Consider the following 7,548-nt stretch of genomic DNA (forward strand, 5'->3'; position numbering starts at 1 on the left):
TAAAGTGGGCTGAATTAGCCTTTAGGAGGCAAAGGAGATGGTTCTAAGCACCTAATAGGTCCTTAAGGGACCCATTGGGTATAAGGTAAGCGCTCGGACTTCTAAATTTGTCGGTTTCGAAAAATGCCCCAGCTCAAAGGTCCAGGTATGGCATCGACTCGACAACTCGTGTTTTTTCAGAAAGTAGGCTGAAATAGCCTTTAGGAAGAAAAGGAGATGGTGCTATGCACATAATAGGGCCTTAGGTGACCCATGGGTTATGTGGTAAGCGCTAGGACCTCTAACTTTGACGGTTTCGAAAAACGCCCAGGCTAAAAGGTCTCGGTATGGCATCGACTAGACAACTCGTGTTTTTCAGAAAGTGGTCTGAAATTGACTTTAGGAGGGAAAGGAGATAATTTTAAGCACCTAATAGGGCCTTAAGGGACCCATGGTGTATGTTGTAAGCGCTCGAACCTCTGATTTTGACGGTTTCGAAAAACGCCCATGCTCAAAGGTCCCGGTATGGCATCGACTCGACAACTCGTGTTTTTTCAGAAAGTGCTGAAATGGCATTTAGGAGGCAAAGGGGATAGTTTTAAGCACCTAATAAGGCCTCAAGGGACCCATGGGGTATGTGGTAAGCACCCGGAACTGTAACTTTGACGGTTTCGAAAAACACCCAGGCTCAAAGGTCCCGGTATGGTATCGACTCGACAACTCGTGTTTTTTCAGAAAGTGGGCTGAATTAGACTTTAGGAGGAAAAGGAGATTTTTCTAAGCACCTAATAGTGCCTTAAGGGACCCATGGGGTATATGGTAAGCGCTCGGACCTCTAACTTTGACTTTTTCGAAAAACGCCCAGGCTCAAAGGTCCCGGTATGTCATCGACTCGACAACTCGTGGTTTTTCATAAAGTGGGCTGAATTAGCCTTTAGGAGGCAAAGGAGATGGTTCTAAGCACCTAATAGGTCCTTAAGGGACCCATTGGGTATAAGGTAAGCGCTCGGACTTCTGAATTTGTCGGTTTCGAAAAATGCCCCGGCTCAAAGGTCCAGGTATGGCATCGACTCGACAACTCGTGTTTTTTCAGAAAGTAGGCTGAAATAGCCTTTAGGAAGAAAAGCAGATGGTGCTATGCACATAATAGGGCCTTAGGTGACCCATGGGTTATGTGGTAAGCGCTAGGACCTCTAACTTTGACGGTTTCGAAAAACGCCCAGGCTAAAAGGTCTCGGTATGGCATCGACTAGACAACTAGTATTTTTCAGAAAGTGGTCTGAAATTGACTTTAGGAGGGAAAGGAGAGAATTTTAAGCACCTAATAGGGCCTTAAGGGACCCATGGTGTATGTTGTAAGCGCTCGAACCTCTGATTTTGACGGTTTCGAAAAACGCCCAGGCTCAAAGGTCCCGGTATGGTATCGACTCGACAACTCGTGTTTTTTCAGAAAGTGGGCTGAATTAGACTTTAGGAGGAAAAGGAGATTTTTCTAAGCACCTAATAGTGCCTTAAGGGACCCATGGGGTATATGGTAAGCGCTCGGACCTCTAACTTTGACTTTTTCGAAAAACGCCCAGGCTCAAAGGTCCCGGTATGTCATCGACTCAACAACTCGTGGTTTTTCATAAAGTGGGCTGAATTAGCCTTTAGGAGGCAAAGGAGATGGTCTGAAATTGACTTTAGGAGGGAAAGGAGATAATTAAGCACATAATAGGGCCTTAGGTGACCCATGGGTTATGTGGTAAGCGCTAGGACCTCTAACTTTGACAGTTTCGAAAAACGCCCAGGCTAAAAGGTCTCGGTATGGCATCGACTAGACAACTCGTGTTTTTCAGAAAGTGGTCTGAAATTGACTTTAGGAGGGAAAGGAGATAATTTTAAGCACCTAATAGGGCCTTAAGGGACCCATGGTGTATGTTGTAAGCGCTCGAACCTCTGATTTTGACGGTTTCGAAAAACGCCCATGCTCAAAGGTCCCGGTATGGCATCGACTCGACAACTCGTGTTTTTTCAGAAAGTGCTGAAATGGCATTTAGGAGGCAAAGGGGATAGTTTTAAGCACCTAATAAGGCCTCAAGGGACCCATGGGGTATGTGGTAAGCACCCGGAACTGTAACTTTGACGGTTTCGAAAAACGCCCAGGCTCAAAGGTCCCGGTATGGTATCGACTCGACAACTCGTGTTTTTTCAGAAAGTGGGCTGAATTAGACTTTAGGAGGAAAAGGAGATTTTTCTAAGCACCTAATAGTGCCTTAAGGGACCCATGGGGTATATGGTAAGCGCTCGGACCTCTAACTTTGACTTTTTCGAAAAACGCCCAGGCTCAAAGGTCCCGGTATGTCATCGACTCGACAACTCGTGGTTTTTCATAAAGTGGGCTGAATTAGCCTTTAGGAGGCAAAGGAGATGGTTCTAAGCACCTAATAGGTCCTTAAGGGACCCATTGGGTATAAGGTAAGCGCTCGGACTTCTGAATTTGTCGGTTTCGAAAAATGCCCCAGCTCAAAGGTCCAGGTATGGCATCGACTCGACAACTCGTGTTTTTTCAGAAAGTAGGCTGAAATAGCCTTTAGGAAGAAAAGGAGATGGTGCTATGCACATAATAGGGCCTTAGGTGACCCATGGGTTATGTGGTAAGCGCTAGGACCTCTAACTTTGACGGTTTCGAAAAACGCCCAGGCTAAAAGGTCTCGGTATGGCATCGACTAGACAACTCGTGTTTTTCAGAAAGTGGTCTGAAATTGACTTTAGGAGGGAAAGGAGATAATTTTAAGCACCTAATAGGGCCTTAAGGGACCCATGGTGTATGTTGTAAGCGCTCGAACCTCTGATTTTGACGGTTTCGAAAAACGCCCATGCTCAAAGGTCCCGGTATGGCATCGACTCGACAACTCGTGTTTTTTCAGAAAGTGCTGAAATGGCATTTAGGAGGCAAAGGGGATAGTTTTAAGCACCTAATAAGGCCTCAAGGGACCCATGGGGTATGTGGTAAGCACCCGGAACTGTAACTTTGACGGTTTCGAAAAACACCCAGGCTCAAAGGTCCCGGTATGGTATCGACTCGACAACTCGTGTTTTTTCAGAAAGTGGGCTGAATTAGACTTTAGGAGGAAAAGGAGATTTTTCTAAGCACCTAATAGTGCCTTAAGGGACCCATGGGGTATATGGTAAGCGCTCGGACCTCTAACTTTGACTTTTTCGAAAAACGCCCAGGCTCAAAGGTCCCGGTATGTCATCGACTCGACAACTCGTGGTTTTTCATAAAGTGGGCTGAATTAGCCTTTAGGAGGCAAAGGAGATGGTTCTAAGCACCTAATAGGTCCTTAAGGGACCCATTGGGTATAAGGTAAGCGCTCGGACTTCTGAATTTGTCGGTTTCGAAAAATGCCCCAGCTCAAAGGTCCAGGTATGGCATCGACTCGACAACTCGTGTTTTTTCAGAAAGTAGGCTGAAATAGCCTTTAGGAAGAAAAGAAGATGGTGCTATGCACATAATAGGGCCTTAGGTGACCCATGGGTTATGTGGTAAGCGCTAGGACCTCTAACTTTGACGGTTTCGAAAAACGCCCAGGCTAAAAGGTCTCGGTATGGCATCGACTAGACAACTCGTGTTTTTCAGAAAGTGGTCTGAAATTGACTTTAGGAGGGAAAGGAGATAATTTTAAGCACCTAATAGGGCCTTAAGGGACCCATGGTGTATGTTGTAAGCGCTCGAACCTCTGATTTTGACGGTTTCGAAAAACGCCCATGCTCAAAGGTCCCGGTATGGCATCGACTCGACAACTCGTGTTTTTTCAGAAAGTGCTGAAATGGCATTTAGGAGGCAAAGGGGATAGTTTTAAGCACCTAATAAGGCCTCAAGGGACCCATGGGGTATGTGGTAAGCACCCGGAACTGTAACTTTGACGGTTTCGAAAAACGCCCAGGCTCAAAGGTCCCGGTATGGTATCGACTCGACAACTCGTGTTTTTTCAGAAAGTGGGCTGAATTAGACTTTAGGAGGAAAAGGAGATTTTTCTAAGCACCTAATAGTGCCTTAAGGGACCCATGGGGTATATGGTAAGCGCTCGGACCTCTAACTTTGACTTTTTCGAAAAACGCCCAGGCTCAAAGGTCCCGGTATGTCATCGACTCGACAACTCGTGGTTTTTCATAAAGTGGGCTGAATTAGCCTTTAGGAGGCAAAGGAGATGGTTCTAAGCACCTAATAGGTCCTTAAGGGACCCATTGGGTATAAGGTAAGCGCTCGGACTTCTGAATTTGTCGGTTTCGAAAAATGCCCCAGCTCAAAGGTCCAGGTATGGCATCGACTCGACAACTCGTGTTTTTTCAGAAAGTAGGCTGAAATAGCCTTTAGGAAGAAAAGGAGATGGTGCTATGCACATAATAGGGCCTTAGGTGACCCATGGGTTATGTGGTAAGCGCTAGGACCTCTAACTTTGACGGTTTCGAAAAACGCCCAGGCTAAAAGGTCTCGGTATGGCATCGACTAGACAACTCGTGTTTTTCAGAAAGTGGTCTGAAATTGACTTTAGGAGGGAAAGGAGATAATTTTAAGCACCTAATAGGGCCTTAAGGGACCCATGGTGTATGTTGTAAGCGCTCGAACCTCTGATTTTGACGGTTTCGAAAAACGCCCATGCTCAAAGGTCCCGGTATGGCATCGACTCGACAACTCGTGTTTTTTCAGAAAGTGCTGAAATGGCATTTAGGAGGCAAAGGGGATAGTTTTAAGCACCTAATAAGGCCTCAAGGGACCCATGGGGTATGTGGTAAGCACCCGGAACTGTAACTTTGACGGTTTCGAAAAACGCCCAGGCTCAAAGGTCCCGGTATGGTATCGACTCGACAACTCGTGTTTTTTCAGAAAGTGGGCTGAATTAGACTTTAGGAGGAAAAGGAGATTTTTCTAAGCACCTAATAGTGCCTTAAGGGACCCATGGGGTATATGGTAAGCGCTCGGACCTCTAACTTTGACTTTTTCGAAAAACGCCCAGGCTCAAAGGTCCCGGTATGTCATCGACTCGACAACTCGTGGTTTTTCATAAAGTGGGCTGAATTAGCCTTTAGGAGGCAAAGGAGATGGTTCTAAGCACCTAATAGGTCCTTAAGGGACCCATTGGGTATAAGGTAAGCGCTCGGACTTCTGAATTTGTCGGTTTCGAAAAATGCCCCAGCTCAAAGGTCCAGGTATGGCATCGACTCGACAACTCGTGTTTTTTCAGAAAGTAGGCCTGAAATAGCCTTTAGGAAGAAAAGGAGATGGTGCTATGCACATAATAGGGCCTTAGGTGACCCATGGGTTATGTGGTAAGCGCTAGGACCTCTAACTTTGACGGTTTCGAAAAACGCCCAGGCTAAAAGGTCTCGGTATGGCATCGACTAGACAACTCGTGTTTTTCAGAAAGTGGTCTGAAATTGACTTTAGGAGGGAAAGGAGATAATTTTAAGCACCTAATAGGGCCTTAAGGGACCCATGGTGTATGTTGTAAGCGCTCGAACCTCTGATTTTGACGGTTTCGAAAAACGCCCATGCTCAAAGGTCCCGGTATGGCATCGACTCGACAACTCGTGTTTTTTCAGAAAGTGCTGAAATGGCATTTAGGAGGCAAAGGGGATAGTTTTAAGCACCTAATAAGGCCTCAAGGGACCCATGGGGTATGTGGTAAGCACCCGGAACTATAACTTTGACGGTTTCGAAAAACGCCCAGGCTCAAAGGTCCCGGTATGGTATCGACTCGACAACTCGTGTTTTTTCAGAAAGTGGGCCTGAATTAGACTTTAGGAGGAAAAGGAGATTTTTCTAAGCACCTAATAGTGCCTTAAGGGACCCATGGGGTATATGGTAAGCGCTCGGACCTCTAACTTTGACTTTTTCGAAAAACGCCCAGGCTCAAAGGTCCCGGTATGTCATCGACTCGACAACTCGTGGTTTTTCATAAAGTGGGCTGAATTAGCCTTTAGGAGGCAAAGGAGATGGTTCTAAGCACCTAATAGGTCCTTAAGGGACCCATTGGGTATAAGGTAAGCGCTCGGACTTCTGAATTTGTCGGTTTCGAAAAATGCCCCAGCTCAAAGGTCCAGGTATGGCATCGACTCGACAACTCGTGTTTTTTCAGAAAGTAGGCTGAAATAGCCTTTAGGAAGAAAAGGAGATGGTGCTATGCACATAATAGGGCCTTAGGTGACCCATGGGTTATGTGGTAAGCGCTAGGACCTCTAACTTTGACGGTTTCGAAAAACGCCCAGGCTAAAAGGTCTCGGTATGGCATCGACTAGACAACTCGTGTTTTTCAGAAAGTGGTCTGAAATTGACTTTAGGAGGGAAAGGAGATAATTTTAAGCACCTAATAGGGCCTTAAGGGACCCATGGTGTATGTTGTAAGCGCTCGAACCTCTGATTTTGACGGTTTCGAAAAACGCCCATGCTCAAAGGTCCCGGTATGGCATCGACTCGACAACTCGTGTTTTTTCAGAAAGTGCTGAAATGGCATTTAGGAGGCAAAGGGGATAGTTTTAAGCACCTAATAAGGCCTCAAGGGACCCATGGGGTATGTGGTAAGCACCCGGAACTATAACTTTGACGGTTTCGAAAAACGCCCAGGCTCAAAGGTCCCGGTATGGTATCGACTCGACAACTCGTGTTTTTTCAGAAAGTGGGCTGAATTAGACTTTAGGAGGAAAAGGAGATTTTTCTAAGCACCTAATAGTGCCTTAAGGGACCCATGGGGTATATGGTAAGCGCTCGGACCTCTAACTTTGACTTTTTCGAAAAACGCCCAGGCTCAAAGGTCCCGGTATGTCATCGACTCGACAACTCGTGGTTTTTCATAAAGTGGGCTGAATTAGCCTTTAGGAGGCAAAGGAGATGGTTCTAAGCACCTAATAGGTCCTTAAGGGACCCATTGGGTATAAGGTAAGCGCTCGGACTTCTGAATTTGTCGGTTTCGAAAAATGCCCCAGCTCAAAGGTCCAGGTATGGCATCGACTCGACAACTCGTGTTTTTTCAGAAAGTAGGCTGAAATAGCCTTTAGGAAGAAAAGGAGATGGTGCTATGCACATAATAGGGCCTTAGGTGACCCATGGGTTATGTGGTAAGCGCTAGGACCTCTAACTTTGACGGTTTCGAAAAACGCCCAGGCTAAAAGGTCTCGGTATGGCATCGACTAGACAACTCGTGTTTTTCAGAAAGTGGTCTGAAATTGACTTTAGGAGGGAAAGGAGATAATTTTAAGCACCTAATAGGGCCTTAAGGGACCCATGGTGTATGTTGTAAGCGCTCGAACCTCTGATTTTGACGGTTTCGAAAAACGCCCATGCTCAAAGGTCCCGGTATGGCATCGACTCGACAACTCGTGTTTTTTCAGAAAGTGCTGAAATGGCATTTAGGAGGCAAAGGGGATAGTTTTAAGCACCTAATAAGGCCTCAAGGGACCCATGGGGTATGTGGTAAGCACCCGGAACTGTAACTTTGACGGTTTCGAAAAACGCCCAGGCTCAAAGGTCCCGGTATGGTATCGACTCGACAACTCGTGTTTTTTCAGAAAGTGGGCTGAATTAGACTT

The sequence above is a fragment of the Spinacia oleracea genome, chromosome 4, assembly GCF_020520425.1.
Source record: "Spinacia oleracea cultivar Varoflay chromosome 4, BTI_SOV_V1, whole genome shotgun sequence".
NCBI classification, from domain to species: domain Eukaryota; kingdom Viridiplantae; phylum Streptophyta; class Magnoliopsida; order Caryophyllales; family Amaranthaceae; genus Spinacia; species Spinacia oleracea.